The 20,374-nt window shown below is 48.4% G+C and overlaps 1 protein-coding gene across 26 annotated transcripts in view; it reads right to left on the reverse strand.

The window, feature by feature from the left end:
* The window catches only part of ANKRD11 (ankyrin repeat domain containing 11), a 229,705-nt gene extending 209,479 nt beyond the window's left edge, over positions 1 to 20,226 (reverse strand). For 14 of the 26 annotated variants that reach the window (XM_054669625.2, XM_063797508.1, XM_063797516.1 and 11 more), the window contains exon 1: positions 19,882 to 20,201. The gene's annotated coding sequence lies outside the window, so the exon portion shown is untranslated. Of the gene's footprint in view, positions 1 to 19,881 lie in introns of all 26 variants that reach the window. The other 12 variants (XM_063797498.1, XM_063797511.1, XM_063797521.1 and 9 more) reach the window with 4 other exon arrangements.
* Between the last annotated feature and the right edge of the window lie 148 nt (positions 20,227 to 20,374).

The raw sequence follows: 20,374 nt of genomic DNA on the forward strand, positions 1-20,374 counted from the left end.
CCGGCCTATAATCCCAATTCTTACAAGAAAACCAAAAGCGAGGAAAAATGAAGTAACTTACTCATGGTCATAGCTTATCACTAAGATTCAAACCCTTTCTACAAATCCTGCCCTGTAGAAAAAGCGCTGAAATGGGATGCACTATTATGACAGGCACACAAGGGGAAACACACCCCTCAGATGACAGTGAGGAGCTTATCCAGGTCCAGTTCAACGCAGGTCAGTCTGAGGAGAGGCAGCCATGGGTGTTTTGTGTACAGACTAAACGTAGGTAGGGAATACTGGTTAACACCATAGACTGAGAAAGGAGGGAAACTAAAGTATTAGTCTCTAAGAAATCTCATGAAAGCGGCCAGGCGCGATGGCTCACGCCTCTAATCCCAGCACTTTGGGAGGCCAAGGCAGGTAGATCACAAGGTCAGGAGATCGAGACCATCCTGGCTAACACGGCGAAACCCAGTCTCTACTAAAAATACAAAAAATTAGCCGGGCGTGGCCGGGCGCGGTGGCTCATGCCTGTAATCCCAGCACTTTGGTAGTACCAGGCGGGTGGATCACGAGGTCAGGAGATCAAGACTATCCTGGCTAACACGGTGAAACCCCGTCTCTACTAAAAAATACAAAAAAAAAATTAGCTGGGCACGGTGGCGGGCATTTGTAGTCCCAGTTACTCGGGAGGCTGAGGCAGGAGAGTGGTGTGAACCCGGGAGGCGGAGCTTGCAGTGAGCTGAGATCATGCCACTGCACTCCAGCCTGGGCGACAGAGCGAGACTCTGTCTCAGAAAAAAAAGGAAATCTCATGAAAGCATGGGAGCCAAAGCCTTCCTTCCTACATCCTCAATTTAAAAGCATGACTGAGGCTGGGCGCAGTGGCTCACTCCTGTAATCCCAGCACTCTGGGAGGCCAAGGCAGGAGGATCATTTGAGCTCAGAAGCTGGAGATCAGCCTGACAGCAGAGTGAGACCCCACCTCTGTTTTAAAAGTAAAAAAAATAAATAAATAAAACTAAAGCACTACTGACCCTCCAAACTAGTTACTATCTGGAAATTCTAGCGATTTCCAAATCACAGCTTTCGAGGAACTGTGTGCAAAACCTAAAAGCCTGCTGCCCCGAAGTCCTGTGTGGAGTGGTGCTCTCACCACTCAGGAATTCACAAGACGGCAAGAACTCATCAAGTTACCCTGCAGCCCTGAAGGAGTCCACAGGAAGTGATTCTCTTTGCTAGAGGCTGCTCTGAGAAAAAGCTTCAGGTAACAAATTAGGCCACCATGGAGACACTTAAGATATGATTTCATGGCCAGGTGTGGTGCCTCACGCCTATATTCCCAGCACTCTGGGAGGTAGAGGTGGGCAGATCACCTGAGGTCAGGACCAGCTTGACCCACATGATGAAACCTCCTCTCTACTAAAAATACAAAAATTATCCGGGCGTGGTGGCGGACACCCGTAATCCCAGCTACTTGGGAGGATGAGGAAGGAGAGTTGCTTGAACTCAGGAGGCGGAGGTTGCAGTGAGCTGAGATGATGCCACTGCACTCCAGCCTGGGCGACAGTGAGACTCTGTCTCAAAAAAAAAAAAAAAAAAAAATGATTTCATTTACCACCCAAATCTACTCACATACAACTCACAGCAAAGAGGAAACAGGAAAACATGTACCTTAAGTCCTTACTCCCCCAGTTACCAGGTCCTGAACATCAGGGACAATGGCTATGACCCTCGAGGCATGCAGCCCTGCCAAACATCACATGCTCATTTTATCTCCAGACACATCTCCTAGAATAAAATGGGAAGCTGTTGTACCCATCCTTGACCCTCAGGTGACTACTTTTAAAGGTGCTCTCCACCGGGCAGAAAGAGCATCAGGATCAGGGCAGAAACCTAATTCCGACCAAGCTTTAGGGTTCCGAGTCTGAGAGCAATTTCCCATCCTTTTTCTGAGGCTGAAGCTGCTGTCAACACTGCCCAATAAACACTCGCAGGACACAGCTAAGGAAGACAGAAAAGTGAGAGGCAAATGGGGATGCTGACTTTGCATCTTCATGTTCCAACCTGAGTATCACCTGTGCTTCTGTGTTTGTGTGGATCTGTAGGGGCGGTACCAAGATCTCTAAGTCAGGTGCAATATTAGGAGATCTGCACATTTACTAAGGGGAAGGGGAAGGGAGGAAAAAACCCGTCTCAGACTCAACAATAAACCTAGGAATGAAAAGATCCAAAGCAAAGGAGCAGCAAGGCTGGAAAAGCTCCGGCGGCAGAGCAGGACCCGAGTCACCAGCACATCACACTCCTCTGACCCATTTATTGATTTATCTGAGATGAGCTCTTGCTCTGTCCCCCAGGCTGGAGGGCATTGGCACATTCATGGGTCACTGCAACATCAACCTCCCATTCCACTGTGCCCAGCTTATTCCATTCTAATGGCTGTGCACACCGTTTAAATACTGACCACAGAGGTGTTACTGTTTTATTAGGTATCTGCCCTAAGTGTGCCAAGCCTTTTATTTGAGGATCCAACGAATATCACTTAGTGGAAAGGAAGTAAAAGATAATTAAAACACAACAATAAATTATTACCACAGAGGGGAGCAGAGAGCACCGCAAGACCAAAGGTGAGAATCTAACCAACGGCAGAAGTCACAAGTGAAAAAAGAGCTCAACCATGAGATCAAGAGGCTCACTGGGGGCCAGACATAGTGGCTCATGTCTGTGATCCCAGCACTGTGGGAGGCTGAGGCAGGAGGATCACTTGAGCCCAGAAGTTGGGAGACCAGCCTGGGCAACACAGTGAGACCCCGACTCTACAAAAAGTACAAACATTAGCCAGGTGTGGTGGTTCACACCTGTGGTCCCAGCTACCCAGGACGGCTTGGCTTGAGCCCAGGAGGTCAAGGCTGCAATAAGTCAGGATCACACCACTGCCCTCCAGCCGAGGCAAGAAAGCAAGACCCTGCCTCAAAAAAAAAAAAAAAGGATCACTGGGAACATGGAGGCCTGAAGGATGAGTAGGCATCAGTCAGGGAAAGGAGAGAAGGGAATTTGAGGCAGGAAGCAAAGACCTCAAGAACTCTGATGAGTCCATACTTACTACTGAAAATAACCAATCTCTGCCTAGAGAATAGAGGTGGAGAAAGAGGCAGACTGGACTAGAGTAGAATTCCACCAGGCCCTGACCAGCTGCTTCACTGACCACATCCATCATCTCATCTCACCTCATCCTCACCATAAGCCTGAGAGGCAGGCAGGACAGTGGGAAATGCAAGGCACAGGGCAAACAGCCTGATAGTACCAGGGCAAGCCCAAGTGTCCCATCCACCCAAACTGTGGCCACGAGTCTTGATTCTACTTCCGTTCTACAAGTGGGTCCGGGAATGCATGCAAATGGAGGAGACAGAAGAGACGCACCGCTCTCCCACAGACTGATACGTCATGGAGGAGAGAGAGATGCAACCAATTCCCAGAGACTGACATGTCAGTATCCAGGGAATGAGGGTGCTGAACAACACCCCAGGCCAGCAGACAGACCCTAGGTGAGCATGGCCATCTCCCCACCCAGTGTCCATGCCTCCTTGTAGCCACCTTGCCCGGAGTGCAAGGCGGGTGGGACCTGTGACGTGCTTCTAACCCACAGAATGTGGTGAAAACAATGGAATGGCTTTCCCTTGACTGGGTTGCATTAGGTGGCAAAGTTGCTGCGCTGTCACTCCCATGACTACATTATGTTACGTAAGACTTAGTCTACTGAAGCAGAAGACTCTTTGCTGTTTTGAAGTGAGCTGCCAAGCTGCAAGGGGCCATGTGCCAAGCAAGTACAGGGGGCCTCTAAGAGTCAAGAGGAGACCTCAGGGGACAGTCAACAAGAAAACAAAGACTTCCGTCCCACAATCAGCAAGAGATAACTTCTGCCACAACCTGAAAGAGCTCAAAGGCACACCATCCCCCACTCGAGCCTCTGATGAGATCACAGTCCCACCCAATACCTAGATTGCAACCAGATGAAACCCTGAGCAGAGGATCCCACTAAGCTGTGCCCAGACTTCCAACCCACAGAAACTGTGAGATAATAAATGTGTTGTGTGTCAATTTGTTACACAGCAGTAGAAAATAAATACACTGGCCTGGCATGGCGACTCATGCCTGTAATCCCAGCACTATGGGAGGCCAAGGTGGAAGGAATGACTGAGCCCAGGACCTTGAGACCAGCCTGGGCAACACAGTGAGACCCTGTCTCTACCTTATGTAAAAAAAAAAAAAAAAAAAAAAAAAAATTTAAGACCAGAAATACACCCCCACACATCATCCCATTTGAAAGAAAAGCTTTCGTCCATGCTACTTCCTTCCATGCACAAATAATGACTGGTTGCCAGAAAGGGAGCACAGGTCACTCTTCAGAACTCCAAATGCTCTTTCCAACCTACCACCAACACACATGATGCCAACCCCACTGAGACCAAGGCAGCCTCCCAAGCTCAGAGAGACTCCGAGACCAAGTTCTTCATAACTGAACTCACAGCTTCAATTATTTCATACTCAATCACTATATTCCAAGTTTTTTATAATTAACAAAATGCTGCCTTCAAGGTTACATATGCCACCAACGTCAATCCTCAGAACACTGCATAACAACCCAAAACTTAAAGATGTATCATCCAAATAAAAAAATAAAATGTAAGTTAAATCTTCAAACACAAATTTGTGCTGATGATCTAGAAGGAAAGCTGGGCCCTGCCTGGCCGGGAGCTGCCTCCTTTCTTCCCCAGCTTTGTGCAGGGCCACCCCTGCCCTCTCCTCACCCCTGCTGGTGCAGTGAGATGAGGACCTCAAGTAAGGGGGTGGCAGCCGGGACTTCCACAATTCAGGGCAATCTCTGGCATCTGTTGTTCAGTCAGTAATTTTCCAACAGACCCTCTTGACTGTGACGGGCAGAGAAAGGCTGGGGAGCTCTTGGGTCGTCAGTGGGTTGGAGAGATGGACTAACTCACAGGTAGGAAAAAAGACAATGACCACTCCACTGGAGAACAAAGCCCACAGCATTTAAGCTGGACGGACAAGAAAATCCAATCATTCTGATGATGCAGCTCCTGAGGCTCCGTGGCCAAGCTGGGATGTGAAAGAAGACAATTCCATTCCCCTCCCTCGTCACCAGGTGACTGCTGCCTCCCAGAGAGCTCCCTCATAAAAGCCCCATAACCCACCACGCTGCACTGTTTCTATAGCAACCAGAAAGAAAATATAAAGCAACCAGTTTCACATGAAAATTATTCTCTATTAAAATGAAATATTGCAGTCAGGAAAAGATTTTGATAAAGAACTAGGTAGAAGACATCGGTAACATTAATGCTAATTATTTATTCACTACCCACACAAGAGATAATTTTTCCTAAAATTTTAAGACAATCTTTTATCGTTCACACTGGAAGTCTGAAAACAGTACTAAAGCAAGTCAACAACAAACAATTACAATCAAAATTCTGTTCTTTGCTGTGATATCTCTACGAAACACAAAATGCTCTCCCAAGTTTAAAGAGGGATAAGGAACACGAAAACAACTGACCCCGGCCAGGTGCGGGGGCTCACACCTGGAATCCCAGCACTTTGGGAAGCCAGGGTGGGTGGATCAATTGAGGTGAGGAGTTCAAGACCAGCCTGGCCAACATGGTGAAACCCTGTCTCTACTAAAAAAATTTAAAAATTAACCAGGCGTGGTGGTGGGCACCTGTAGTCCCAGCTACTTGGGAGGCTGAGGCAGATGAAGTGCTTGAAACCGGGAGGCAGAGGTTGCAGGGAGCCAAGATCACGCCACTGCACTGCAGCCTGAGTGATAGAGCGAGACTGTGTCTCAAAAAAAAAAAAAAAAAGAAAAAGAAAACAACTGAGCCAAACAATGGAGAAAACACAGAAAATATGCAAATTATGAGAACAAAAAAAATTCAGCCAATGCCTTCTCACATCAAAATACCAAAACTACAAAGCCAATTTCAGGTATACCAACCCATTCTCAAAAGATGAAATCAAATTCAAATGAACCTATCTTTGCCTATCTTTGACATCCCTAAAGCCACCTGTGACTTGTCACAGCCTTAATAACCCACCACAATCGGGATGGTCCTATGTCCCCTGAAGTCACAGAAACAGAACTCTTAACTAGGAGACTGTTAACGTGTCCTATTATCCTCAGGTTCTTGGGTTATTCGTAGAATAGCAAAGCAAACTACCTGCTTTGTAACGATATCATTTACACGTCAACATCAGGAATAAATACAAACCAAAACCTGGCCAAACCAGGAGAGGTGCCTGGACCAGGACAGGCAGACCCAACGCCTACGCTTGCTTCTAACCAGCCTGGGCAGGTGGGCAGGTTACAACACACTCCTGACTCAGCCAGGTGGGGCTCTGCAGCCTGGCAGTTACAGACACTGAGACCTCAAGCCGCAGGGACTAGCCTGCCAAAAAAGACTTCTCCTCCTTGGTCTCACAGCCAACAGTTTGGACACATATCCTAGAGGTATACTACATTTCCAGCAAAGAGATGGGGGCCCACGGCCCACCCCAAACCACTTCATCCTCCCCTCACCACACTCTGAATCTGGTTCTCTCAGAGGCATGATGACAGCTGGGGTGGAGAGGTGTGGAAAAGACACAGTCCTGACTTCAGAGTCCCTCTGGGCAGACTCATCTCACAGTATCGCGTAACACACAACACACGTTTATACACGGGCACAGATATGGTAACAATCTATAATACGAGGAGCTCGTTAAGCTCAGAGATGAAAGGGGAAGTGAGTGGAAGACCACACCGTGAGCATCTATTAATAAAAGCAGACGGAGTAAGAAACACAGAGAAAAAGGTTCTCTTTTGGTCTTGTCTTTGTCTACTATTTAAAACACGAGAGAATTAGCTAGTTAAATTTATATCTCAGAAAACAGGCAGAATAGAAGTATAAAAGCATCACCTTTAAGTCATTTCCCCCCTTTTTTTTTTTTGGAGACAAGAGTCTCGCTCTGGTGCCCAAGCTGGAGTGCAGTGGCGCCATCTCGGCTCACTGCAACCTCCACCTCCCATGTTCAAGCGATTCTCCTGCCTCAGCCTCCTCAGTAGCTGGGATGACAGGCATGGGCCACCACGCGTAATTTTTTTCTTTCTGAGATGGCGTCTCACTCTGTCACCCAGGCTGGAGTGCAGTGGTGCGATCCTGGCTCACTGCAACCTCCACCTCCTGGGTTCAACCAATTCTCCTGCCTCACCCTCCCGAGTAGCTGAGATTACAGGCGCCCGGCAGTATTTAGCATTTTAATAATAAAAATATTGGAGAGGCCGGGCGCGGTGGCTCATGCCTGTAATCCCAGCACTTTGGGAGGCTGAGCAGGTACATCACCTGAGGTCAGGAGTTCAAGACCAGCCTGGCCAACATGGTGAAACCCCAACTCTACTAAAAATTCAAAAATCAGCCAGGTGTGGTGGCAGGCAGGAGAACTGCTTGAACGCAGGAGGCGAAGGTTTCAGTGAGCCAAGATCACGCCACTGCACTCCAGTCTAGGGACAGAGCAAGACTCCATCTCAAAAATAATAACAAAAAATAAAAAAATCAGACCTAATATTTGTTTCTTGGTATGTATTCTTTCTATTCCAATTTATTATGGCTTCAAAAGAAGCCCAAAAAAAATCAAAAAAGAAAAATAAAACAATGGCTTAATGAGAGGAGCGCTTAATAAACTGAAATTTTGTTTAACACTTTCAGGAACAGTTCCCAACACTGTTGTCAGGGCACAGTGACAGTGGCCCAGCTGCCTCGTCAGCAGCACACACAGGCCTCTGGGGCCAGCAGAGAAACACTCCCAGTGCCTTCAAGGACCCCATTTTCACATCCAGGGTCCAGGAAACAGACATGCACGTAGGACTATCACCCTAGTGAGAAAGAAGAAAAGCCACATTGGGGTTGGTTTTTTTTTTTAATGTCCTTCAAATCTATGGAAGACATCCTCTTCTACACAACTCATAGGAAAAAAGATCCCTCTGAGGTAAGGCAACCCGACGCCTCCACACCACAACTGAACATCCTCCTGCAGCCCCCACCCGGTAACTCATTACTTTCCAAAGAGAATGGGTCTCAAGGTCTCAAGGACCCACTGCCCTCCAAAAAAGCAACCTGGACATCCTGCTGACAACTGAGCATCATACAAATGTGTCCCTTTCATCCCCGCTGCCCTCCAACAGTCACCCCCCAGCGCGAAGCTGCCTGTGGAGGCCACGTCCTCTCCTCCAGCAGCCGGCTACGCGCAGCTCTCCGGCACAGCCATCACCTGCACCACTAAAGCGGGTGGCAGGTTCTGCCCGTGACATTTCTCATTAGGACTTTCCACAACTCTTGAGGCTTAATGCAAATTCCTTATTCCCATGACTAACATCAAAGAACCACACCTCCAAAGACTGACACTGGGATTATTCCTAAATTTCTCAAGGATGAGGTAATCTGGAGGTTAAACATGTCTGAACTGAGCTGTCCTCACTTGGGCCCTCCAGACCTTTCACTTGTTGGGTGTGTAAATAATGACCCAACACTTTTTCTTTTCTTTTTTGAGATGTTCTCACTCTGCCACCGGGGCTAGAGACCAGTGGCATGATCTCAGCTCACTGCAACCTCAACCTTCGGGCCTCAAGACCCACACCTTTGGCAGCTGTGTAACTAGTGGGTCCTCCTGTTCCTGTGGACAGCAGTCCCATCAACAGCAAGTCACGCCACCACCTACCCCACAACCCAACCCAGTCCCTGAAGATTCAGGTCACAGTTAACTGACGTCAAGAGAGTGCAACATCACTAGAAAAACATTAATGACGGCCAGACGCAGTGGCGAGACTCCGCTCAAACAAAAACAAAAAAAGGAAAAAAAAAAACACTAATTACAAGGAAAGTTTGCCTCCTAGATAAAACACATGTGACCTGATATAAAAAATATCTAGGCCTGGCGCAGTGGCTCACACCTGCAATCCCAGCACTTAGGGAGGCCGAGGCAGGCGGATCATCTGAGGTCGGGAGTTTGAGACCAGCCTGACCAACACGGAGAAACCCCATGTCTACTAAAAATACAAAAAAATTAGCTGGGCGTGGTGGCACATGCCTGTAATCCCAGCTATTCTGGAGGCTGAGGCAAGAGAATCATTTGAACCCAGGAGGCGGAGGTTGCAGTGAGCTGAGATCACACCACTGCACTCCAGCCTGGGCAACAAGAGCGAAACTCCGCCCCCCAAAAAAAAAATTAAATTAAATTTTAAAAAGGCCAGATGCAGTGGCTCACACCTGTAATCCCAGCACTTTGGGAGGCCGAGGGGGCGGATCACGAGTTCAGGAGATTGAGACCATCCTGGCTAACACAGTGAGACCCCATCTCCACTAAAAATACAAAAAATTAGCCGGGCGTGGTGGCAGGTGCCTGTAGTCCCAGCTACTCGGGAGGCTGAGGCAGGAGAATGGCATGAACCTGGGAGGCGGAGCTTGCAGTGAGCCGAGATTGTGCCACTGCACTCCAGCCTGGGTGACAGAGCGAGACTCCATCTCAAAAAAAAAAAAAAAAAAAAAATTAGCCGGGCGTGATGGCACACACCTCTAATCCCAGCTACTCGGGAGGCTGAGGCAGGAGAATTGCTTGAACCCGAGAGGCAGAGGTTGCAGTGAGCTGAGATCGTGTCATTGCACTCCAGCCTGGGCAACAGAGCAAGACTCAGTCTCAAAAAAAAAAAAAAATTAAGTCTTTCCTGCCAAGTATTATTGCCTTCCTTCTCAGACCACAAGCCTTTTTAAAAATCCTAACTTTTAGGCCAGGCGTGATGGCTGACGCCTGTAATCCCAGCACTTTGAGAGGCCAAGGCGGGTGGATCACAAGGTCAGGAGATTGAGACCATTCTGGCTAACATGGCGAAACCCTGACTCTATTAAAAATACAAAAAAATTAGCCGGGCGTGGTGGTGGGTGCCTGTAGTCCCAGCTACTCGGGAGGCTGAGGCAGGAGAATCGTGTGAACCCAGGAGGCGGAGGTTGCAGTGAGCCGAGATCACACCACTGCACTCCAGCCTGGGCGACAGAGTGAGACTCCATCTCAAAAAAAAAAAGAAAAAAAAAAATCCTAACTTTTAAGATTTCCAACCAAATATTAATTAGGTATCTATTAATATGTGCATAGAAGTAACAGAAGATATAAAACAAAAACAAGTCCAAGATGAGCCTAACCATGTATTTGGGCAAACAGAATCCCCGTTCTTCTTTCTATACTGCTTCTAGCAGCAGGCTTCAACCTCCAAAATCTCTAACCCCCTTCTGTTTGGACCCAAAACCACTATCTTGGCCCACATTTTACACTGTCCTGACAAAATATCTGAGGGCAAATACCAGTCTGCCTTGGCCATTAAAGTCATTTAGGCAACACATCTGCCGAGCTGAGCAGAGCCAGCAGGTACCCATCTAACACAAGGCTCCGTCCTGGGCTGTGCCCCTCAAGAATTCCCCAGATAGCCATTTCCTTTCCTCAACTGAGATGCCCACTTCTCCCTCCAGAATGTGGGCAAATGACACCAGTGACGTCCACATCTGTCAAATGTCCCCAGGGCAGAGAATGGAGAGTGACACACAGTAGGCACAAAATAAACAGCACCCAGCTTCTGCCCCACCACCCCGTTCCCCATTCCTGCTTTCTTTTCTGTCTCCTTTGCTCTATCCTTTCACAAAGCCACTCTCCTAACTAATGTTTGCCCCTTTCCCTCCACTGGGAATCAATTCATCTTCTCTTTTTCCAAGTCTTTTTAATGAATACCAGTTAACACCATGAAGTCTTCACAATTCGCCTACACAGTGTGCTTTCGAGTCCCCTTCCCTATTTCAAGTTTCTCCAGGTTCTCTTGTAGGGATCTTCTTAAGGCTGCATGTGATGTCTTGTGCCTGTAATCCCAGCACTTTGGGAGGCTGAGGCAGGAGGACTACTTGAGGCCAGGAGTTCAACATCAGCCTAAGACACATAGCGAAACCCCATTTCTACAAAGAATTTTTTTAAATTAGCGCACGCCTGTAGTTCTAGCCACTCATGAAGTTGACGCAGGAAGCTCACTTGAGCCCAGAAGCTCAAGGCTGCAGTGAGCTATGGTCACGCCACTGCACTCCACCCTGAGTGACAGAGCAAGACCTTGTCTCAAAAAAAGAACCATTTAGGCACCATGGTGTTGCAAAGCCAGTGCTTTCATCTAGGCATCCGCCGCCTGCAAACTCTGACACATCATCTTCTGCCTCAAAACAAGTAAGCAAATGAAATTCAGGTCTATCATTGCAAACCCTACACAACCCAACTCCAGTCATGCTTCCAGGTTAATCTGCTGCCATCTTCCATCTTCTTGGATGGGCTTTCGTGTTCAGACACGTCTGGCTGACATTCTCACGTTACATGCGGCCTTCCCAGCCTTTGTCCCCAGCCTTCCCGAAGTCGAAGATGCCCTTACTCTGATTCCTGCAGTGACATTCTACTGATTCTTTTTTTAAAACAGAAACATAGCTTACAGTTAAAAAAAAAAAAATAGCACTTCTTCCCTTAAATCTCCCAGGTCACAGAGCCTTTCTCGCCTCTGATCTATGATCTCTCTTTTCATAAGAACCAATATTTAATGCAAGCTTTAGTCAACTAAATGCATCTTTCTCCCAGATCTCAGAATAGGAGGCCACAGCACTGCACCCAGTGAGCAGCCAATGAACATCTGTGAAGGAAATCAGTGAAACGTCAGAAAAAGGAGAGTTTGTCTAGTTTCAGAAGTCCCTTCTATAAAACATGTAGCTCCTTCCAGCTAAAAGAAGACACAAAGCTGTTCTCCCACTGTAGAGCACACTGCACCCCATTTGGAAAAGCAGTCAGGTGAGCCACATGTCAGCCACACCGTGCTTTACAAACATGCCAATGTGTGAATGGTCAGTCACAAAGACATAAAAAAACGATGACTGCCCTCATCAAAACTGCCAAGGTCATGAAAAACAGGGAAACTCTGAGAAATGGTTACAGACGAGATTAAGGAGACATGACAACTAAATGCAATGTGGGATCCTGGATGGCATCTGAGGACAGCAAGGGAACATTATTGGAAAAACCTCCAGCTTGCTCACCCCTGGAACCTGTGAATGCCTTAGGTTACGTGGAAAAAGGAACTGAGGTTACTAATCAGCAGAGAGGGAGATGACCCTGCAGTGTTCGGGTGGGCCCAATGTGTAACCACAAGGATCCAAAAGTGAAACAAGGGCCAGGCACAGTGGCTCCATGCCTGTAATTCCAGCACTATTGGGGGGCTGAGGCGGGAGGATTGATTGAGCCCAGGAGGTCGACGCTGCAGTGAGCCTTGATTGTGCCACTGCACTCCAGCCTGGGCAACAGAGCCGAGACTCTCCAAAAAAGCGGGTGGGCAGCAGGAGTCAGAGAGATGCCATGAGGCTGGCTTTGAAGACTGAGGAAAGCACTACAGGCCGAATGCAGGCAGCCTCTGGAACACGGAAAAGACAAGAACACAGATTCTCCCCTGGAGCCTCCAGAAGGAACCAGCCCTACCTACCCAGATGTTAGCCCAGGCAGATCATGTTAGGCTTCTAATCAACAGAACTATAAAACAATAAATCTAAGGGTATGGTGGTTAGTTACAGCAGCGCTGGAAAACCAACACGGGCAGCACTGACACAAGTCCCAGCACTTCTCCAACGCCCAAGAGCTGTTCTCTGTCTCCCTTCCACACCCTCCATTTGCCTTCACTCATCCCCCTGAACCAATGTATTTATGGGCTTAGAAGAAAGCTATTAAGGAAAAGGCACAGATTAAGTTCTAAGACAGATTTTCTCCTCAACTCTCTAAAACTTCACCGTACCATTAGCTTCTACTAAATGTCCTTTTTTACAAGAGTCAGTTTCAACATCATCTTCTTTAAAAAGCCAGTCATCTGGTGAGAACCCAACTTTAGCAGAATCAGATCTACCGACTTTGCCAAAGAAAAATCAAGCATGAATGTAAATCTCATTGAATATGCTTAACATTTTACCTGAACTGTTAAGTGCAAGCGTGCATCACTCTTCTGAGTTTCACACTAAAAGATAAAGGATACAATTCAAAGATACCTCTCGCATGTGTCAGGGGAAAAATGCCTGTGAGAAAATGTTTAGGCCGGGCATGGTGGCTCACGCCTGTAATCCCAGCACTTTGGGAGGCCAAGGCAGGCAGATCACCTGAGGTCGGGAGGTTGAGACCAGCCTGATCAACATGGAGAAACCCCGTCTCTACAAAAAATACAAAATTAGCCAGGAGTGGTGGCGCGTGCCTGTAATCCCAGCTACTCGGGAAGATGAGGTACGAGAATCGCCTGAACCCGGGAGGCGGAGGTTGCGGTGAGCCAAGATCATGCCTGGGCAACAAGAGGGAAACTCCGTCTCAAAAAAAAAAAAAAGAAGAAAGAAAGAAAATGTTTTGAGTGTTAGCATATTTAATATATTAAGCTCTAAAGAACTTCAAATTTCAGATAGACTATTCTCAAAGTAACAAAAATATCTATGTATGTAATTTAAATAAATTACGAGCCAAACATACAATTCTAGTGAAGAAAAAATCCACAAAGTCTAAAAATTCCTTGAAATCCGAATCAACTGTGGGGCTGTGGAATACTAACACTACAAGCTCCCGAGACGCTCTTCGGCTGCCTGAAAGCTGGATTTCTTCTTTGTCACCATCAGAAAAGGCAAAGGTTATTCAGTGCTCTGCACATCCTTTAATCAGCCAGACATCTTAGTCAAAATCATTTTTAAAAACTTAATCCTTTCAAGAGCGGTGCTCTGGGGTTTTTTTGGTTTTTTACTTTTATTTCCTGTTTTGCAAGATGTAAAACCACATCTAGAAACATGGTGGATACTAACAAAGCTTGATTTCTTAAGAGAAAAATAAGGTCCTTCACTGCGTCTTACCTTCTCTATTTTAGATAAGTTTAAACAGTACAGCCATAATGATTTCAAGTTTACATCATCATCCAGAATTAAACCAAAGTCTTCTTTGATTGTGCCAGATATGAATGCAGCGGTAAGCTAATCCTAACTCTAGTAAAACCTCAGGAACCAAGCAGCCTACGCAATCTTCCCTTTACTTGGAAATACTGCATTCCTTATTCTAAGCCATTAGCATCCTAAGTCTGAAAAGAGCCACAGGGAGTAGAGGAAGGGCAACTTACTATCAATGCACCAAGAAAAGAGGTTTATTTGCTAATTTTACATAAAAAATAACCTCTGATATCATAAAGTTATTAGGCATTTACAAATAACATTTCAATTTCAGCCATTCTTAAAAGTCACATTTTTTAGAGTTAAGTAATGAAGGGGAAAGTCTTCTGAATTTTACCATGACAAAAGAAATTTTCATATGTTATAAAAATGGTTTGTTGAGAAAAAGCCCACATTTTCAAAAAATGAACAGGTACACATTGGTTGCTTTACACGTGGAAAAAAGAGCCCTACAGATTTCCAGGATAATAAATAATTCACTGCACAGATGCGAAGGACAGGCCTGGAAACAGGTCTCACCCTCCGCCAGCCACAAGGACGCTGTAACTGAGACAGCGGCACCCTGACAGCTGCCTCAACCTTGACCTCCAAGAGGAAGAGAGAAAGCGGGTGTGGGGAAGCCCAGAAGACTGGATTTTCACTCAACAGGATTCAGTCCTCTAGGCCCCTGAAAAATCTCAGCCATACAGACAGGACGGCTTACTTTTATTTTCACACTGAAAACCCTCTTAACCCTTTATTCACAGAGCCAGCTTTAGAACTGTGGGGTTTCTGGCTAGGCGCGGTAGTTCACACCTGTAATCCCAGCACTTTGGGAGGCCAAGACGGCTGGATCACCTGAGGTCAGGGGTTCCAGACCAGCCTGACCAACATGGCGAAACCCCATCTCTACTTTAAAAACAAAACAAAACAAAACTAACTGTGCATGGTGGCATGGGCCTGTAGTCCCAGCTACTCGGGAGGCTGAGGCAGAAGAATCACTTGAATCCGGGAGGCAGAGGTTGCTATGAGCCAAGATCGTGCCACTGCACTCCAGCCTAGGTGACAGAGACTCTGTCTCAAAACAAAACAAAACTGTGAGGTTTCTTAGAGCTAGAATAGTATCTGAATGTTTTCAACCACAATCAACCAGTTCCCCTCCACCAAATACCCTAGCCCCTTACTGTAAACCCAAAAATCTAAAACAAGTCGCAATCTCCCAAATATACCCACAATTCGTCTTTAAAAAGCAAACTTTTGCCAATTACATAACAGTTTCATTTAAAAAGAAACTTTGAAAACCTAAACATACAGAAAAAAATCAATAGGGCACACCTCCATTTCGTTGTCTTTCCCTCCAAAGAGATCATTTTTTCTTCATTAAAATGCTAAAACTTTCTTATCACTCCACCTGCTCAGCTACATGTGACCAGAGGGGCCTCCGGACAAACGAGACACTTAATCCTCATAAGCAGCAGCAGCAAACCACACTCAGTCCGGACTGATTTCAACCCATCCTTTACAGTCACTGAGACCTTGATGGAAACGATGAGGAAATCTGAATAAAAACTGCTTCTGGCCCTTCTACTCTGGCCTGAAAACAGCAGTCCTGCTAAAAGTGCTTTCACAGAAAGCACTTTCTTCCCACAAAGACAACTCTCCCTTTGTGTTTCTTTATCTCCTGTTCTGCCTTAATTGTGAAAACTGTCTTCCCACCTTTATCTAAGTTACAAAAGCAAACTTGTAATGAAAACAAATGGGGGCCGAGCACAGTGGCTCATGCCTATAATCCCAACACTTCAGGAGACTGAGGTAAGCCAAGCCCAGAAGGCTGAGGCCTACACAACACAGGAAGACCCTGTTTCTACAAAAAGTAAAATAAATTAGCTGGGCACGGCGGCACATGCCTGTGGTCCCAGCTACTCAGGAGTCTGAGGTGGGAGGATCGCTTCAGCTCAGGGAGTCGAGACTGAAGGGAGCCATGTTCACGCAACTGGCCGCTGCACTCCAGCCTGAGCAACACACCGAGACCCTGCCTCAAAAAAAAAAAAAAAAGACTTACTAAAGGAAGTGATATTACACTAAGACGCAAAGGCTAAGTAGGAGTTATCTTGGAGTTTGGGGGGATCTGCATGAGATGGCAGCGAGGTATGTCGAGGTCATGCCACAAACTATGGCACATGACCCAACTGAGGAAAGGCAAGGCCAACGCAGCCAGAATGACTGGAAGCTTGGGGCAGGGTCGAGAATGGGGCATGGTATCAGAGTTAGGCCACAGTCACCATTTGGGACGTTACCATAAAAATAACATTTGAGGCCAGGCATGGTGGCTCACGTCTATAATCCCAGCACTTTGGGAGGCCGAGGCAGGTGGATCACTTGAGGTCAGGAGTTTGAAACCAGCCTGGCCAACATGGTGAAACTCCAGTCTCTACTAACAATAAAAAAAAATTAGCCGTGTTTGGTAGGAGGTGTCTGTAATCCCAGCTACTTGGGAGGCTGAGGCAGGAGAATTGCTTAAACCCAGGAGGTGGAGGTTGCAGTGAGTCGAGATCACGCCACTGCACTCCAGCCTGGGCAACAAAGCGAGACTCCGTCTCAAAAAAAAAAAAAAGAAAAAAGAAAAAAACAATTTCAAATTAAGAGAACACACACTGAAAACATTTCAAAATTTCAAGACAATAACTTTTATTTGAATTCATTCCATTTTTCTATAAAGTTTATCAAACAGGCCACACTGAATTCCCACAGAGCACTGACTACACAAGAGTCACAAACTGACGCAGCCACCAGACAAGGGATGCACCATCATTTTCACCGATTAACTACAAATACCTTGCTATTAAGAGACACTCACCCATTACACTTACGATTTGAGGATCAAGGGAGTTACACAGGGTAATGGACAGATCAAAACACTTATTTTGGCAACAAAATGCAGATTATTTTCTGAGCCAGCATTTACTGATACTCTCTAATTATGTTATTTAATTGATGATGGGCTCTCTGCCCATATGCAAAATAAGTCTCCTCTTATATTTGATGAAGCATAACCTTTCTATGTCAAATCTACTTAAAAAGGCACAAAAAGAGGCCGGGCGTGGTGGCTCACACCTGTAATCCCAGCACTTTGGGAGGCCAAGGCAGGTGGATCACAAGGTTAGGAGTTCAAGACCAGCGTGGCCAACATGGTGAAACCCCATCTCTACTAAAAATACAAAAATTAGCCAGGCGTGGCGGTGGGCGCCTGTAATCCCAGCTACTCGGGAGGCTGAGGCAGAGAACTGCTTGAACCCCAGAAGACGGAGGTTGCAATGAGCCAAGATTGCACCACTGCACTCCAGCCTGGGCGACAGAGCGAGACTCCAAAAAAATAAAAATAAAATAAAATAAAAAGGGGCACAAAAACTTCTTGGAAAAATATTGTCCAACACAAATAGCATAGTTTCCTTAACTCTATTTGTAGGGAGTTCTACTTGTCACCGTATCAACACTGTAATTACAGCTAACATGGCAGCCGCTCGTCATCAACAGCCCATCTGGGAGGGTGTGATGAAAGGCACTGCTGGTATGGGGTGACCAGCATGGCCAGTCCAGAGAAAAGCATCTGGCGGTGGCAATGCAAGTTAGAAGGCTGACGCAAATTAGAGCTGCAAAAGAGGAACTCAGGTTTTAAAGGTGACACCTTTAAAAACAAAATTCTGGTAAATTGTGTTATGTATATTTTACTACAGCAAAAATAGAACAGAAGAAAAAAACTGCTGAAAGTTTCAAGTTTAGGTCAAATTTAGCACTATCTTGTGGGGAACTTTTCAACAAACTTAAGAGGCATCACGAAGAACAGAGAAAACGTCACAGCAACTTGGTCTTTGTTCCCTCCCATCCAGTTCCATTCAGATGGCCAGCCTATCGAAAGAGATCCTGCTCTTCGGGGAGAAACTACAGAAAGAGGAGAACAGCAGCTGAATGGAGGGTGGGGGAGGCCACACCAACTATACGAGATCCAATGCAAGGGTCACAATGAAGGCTGAGCAAGACATCCGCCCCCCCCCCCCTTTTTTTCTAGTTTAACTACAGTTGCAGAGTAAAATCAGAGGACTTCTGTAATCATTCTCTAACAGAACTCGAAGTCTTCCAGGGCAGCCAATACTTACTAAGAGAAATCAAGGTCTCAGAGAAACCAAAGAAACAGCCTCAGGGTCTCCGATTTTGAACGTTATGCCATAGACTAGGTCTGCACACAACAAAAACAGTAACTGTTTCGATGGCACTTTTTCCACAGGTAATATCATCTTATATGTTTGGCTAAGTCTCAACATCCCAAAAAGGATCAAAAGATTCTCTAAGTTTTGCAGTTCAACAACTGTGCACACTTTTATTTCTCATTTCAAGTGTTAAGGATATTGCTCAAATGACTGCATAAAACTCTCTCCTCATGTAAGAAAGCCTGAAATCTAATTTCTCTACCATAAAACCCTGTTCTTGCAAAAGGATACAAAACTACTCATAACCTACAAAAACGATGAGTCCGAAGCATGTTACATAGAAGGAAAACAGTTTTAAAGCATAGGGAGCTGTTAGACCAGCTTCATCTTCCCAAGCCTCTTCCAAAACTTCTTGGAAGCTGATATACAACACTAACCTTCCAAAAACACAACAGAAGCAGAAAATCTTAATGGGGCACCAGGAAAAGAGCAAGCCACGAGAAAAATCAAGACTCCCCCCGACCAACCTTCCCAAATAACACACACACAAGAGTTAACAGTACAATCCCTCTTTGAGAGGAGACTGAATCAATGTGGCAGGGCCAACCCTATACACACACACACGCGCGCGCGCGCGCGCGCACACACACACACATACACCACACACACAGCTACCGCCCTGCCAGGGGATGATGAAATGAGGAACGGAAATTAACATTTCAGGCAACGTCTCACATTGTTCCTTGAGGCCAAGGGCTGCTGTTGCAGCCGCCACCGCCACCGCTTTCCTCCCAGCCACCCCCCACACCCGCCCGCCTACCCTCCCCCTAACACCCCCCACACGGCTGCCCGCATTCCTGCCCCTCCTCGGCCTACGCGCGCCTCCTGCAACCCCGACGCCCCCAGGTCCCCAGTTCGCCCTCCCCCTCCGGCTCGGAGCCCGAGAGCCGCCTGCTCTCATTTCAAAACAGCGATAATAATAGGGACGCTGAGAATAACAACTACGACCAGCACCGCGAAGGCGCCCCTCTCGCGGGTCAGAGGTCGGCGCCCCAGCTCCGCAGAACCCGGCGCCCGGCCAGCGCCCCCTGGCAGCCCCTCCTGGCAGCCTCAGGTCCCCAAGACCTGCAGGCCCGCCCCGGAGCCCCCCGTCCGCCCCTCACGGCCGCTCCGAGCCCCCGAGGCCCGCCCCGGAGCCCCCTGTCCGCCTCTCACGGCTGCCCCGGGCCCCCACGGCCCCCAGGCCCACCCCGGAGCCCCCAATCGGCCCCTCAGAGCCGCCGCGGGCCCCCGACCACCCAGGCCCGCCCGGAGCCCCCGTCCGCCCCTTACGGCCGACCCAAGCTCCCCCGACCTCCCAGGCCCGCCCCGGAGCCCCCTATGGGCCCCTCACGGCCACCCCGGGCCCCCAAAGACCCCCGGCTGCCCCGAACCCGGACCCGTAGGCCCGCTCCGGGACCCATTATTGGCCCCTCACGATCGCCCCGGGCCCCCAAAGACCCCCGCCCACCCGGCCCCGACCCCCCAGGCTCGCCCGGAGGCCCGCGGCGCAGCACCGTCGCCGGGGAAGGCCTGCAGGCCGCAAGGCCGCGCGAATGCCCCGTGCCCGCCCCGACCACCGCCCCCAGACCAGCGGCGCCTCTCACCGTGCTCCGAGGGCTGCGCGGCTCCGCGACGGCTCAGCGGCGGGGCGCGGGCGCTGCCCATGCAGCCCGCGGCCGCGTTTCCCGGGCCGCGCGGCCCGAGCGGCAAGGCGGCGGCGGCGGCGGCGGCGCGGGCTCGGGCCCGGCAGAGCTGCGAGGGACGGCGGGAGGCGAGCCCGCCCCTCGGGCGCGCCCACGGCTCGGGCGAGAGCCGCGGCTCCCGGTGCGGACGCTACTGAAGGGGCGTCTGGCCGCGGGCTCGGCGGCGGCGCCTCCCCGGCTGGGGCCCTCGGTCCATCGCGCACCGTTTCAGGGCGGCCTCTGGCTCCAGGACCCAGCGGCGCCTGCGGCGGGAGCCGGCCGCATGAGACGCTCCCGCCCATTGGCCCGCCGTATCCGCCACCGCCATTGGCCCGCCCCGGCCGGCCGCGGGGCTGTGCACGTCACAGCGTCGGGAGTTAGTGTGCTAATGGAGTGAAGGAGAGAGGCGGGATTG

Source organism: Pan troglodytes, chromosome 18 (genome assembly GCF_028858775.2).
Source record: "Pan troglodytes isolate AG18354 chromosome 18, NHGRI_mPanTro3-v2.0_pri, whole genome shotgun sequence".
Taxonomy (NCBI): domain Eukaryota; kingdom Metazoa; phylum Chordata; class Mammalia; order Primates; family Hominidae; genus Pan; species Pan troglodytes.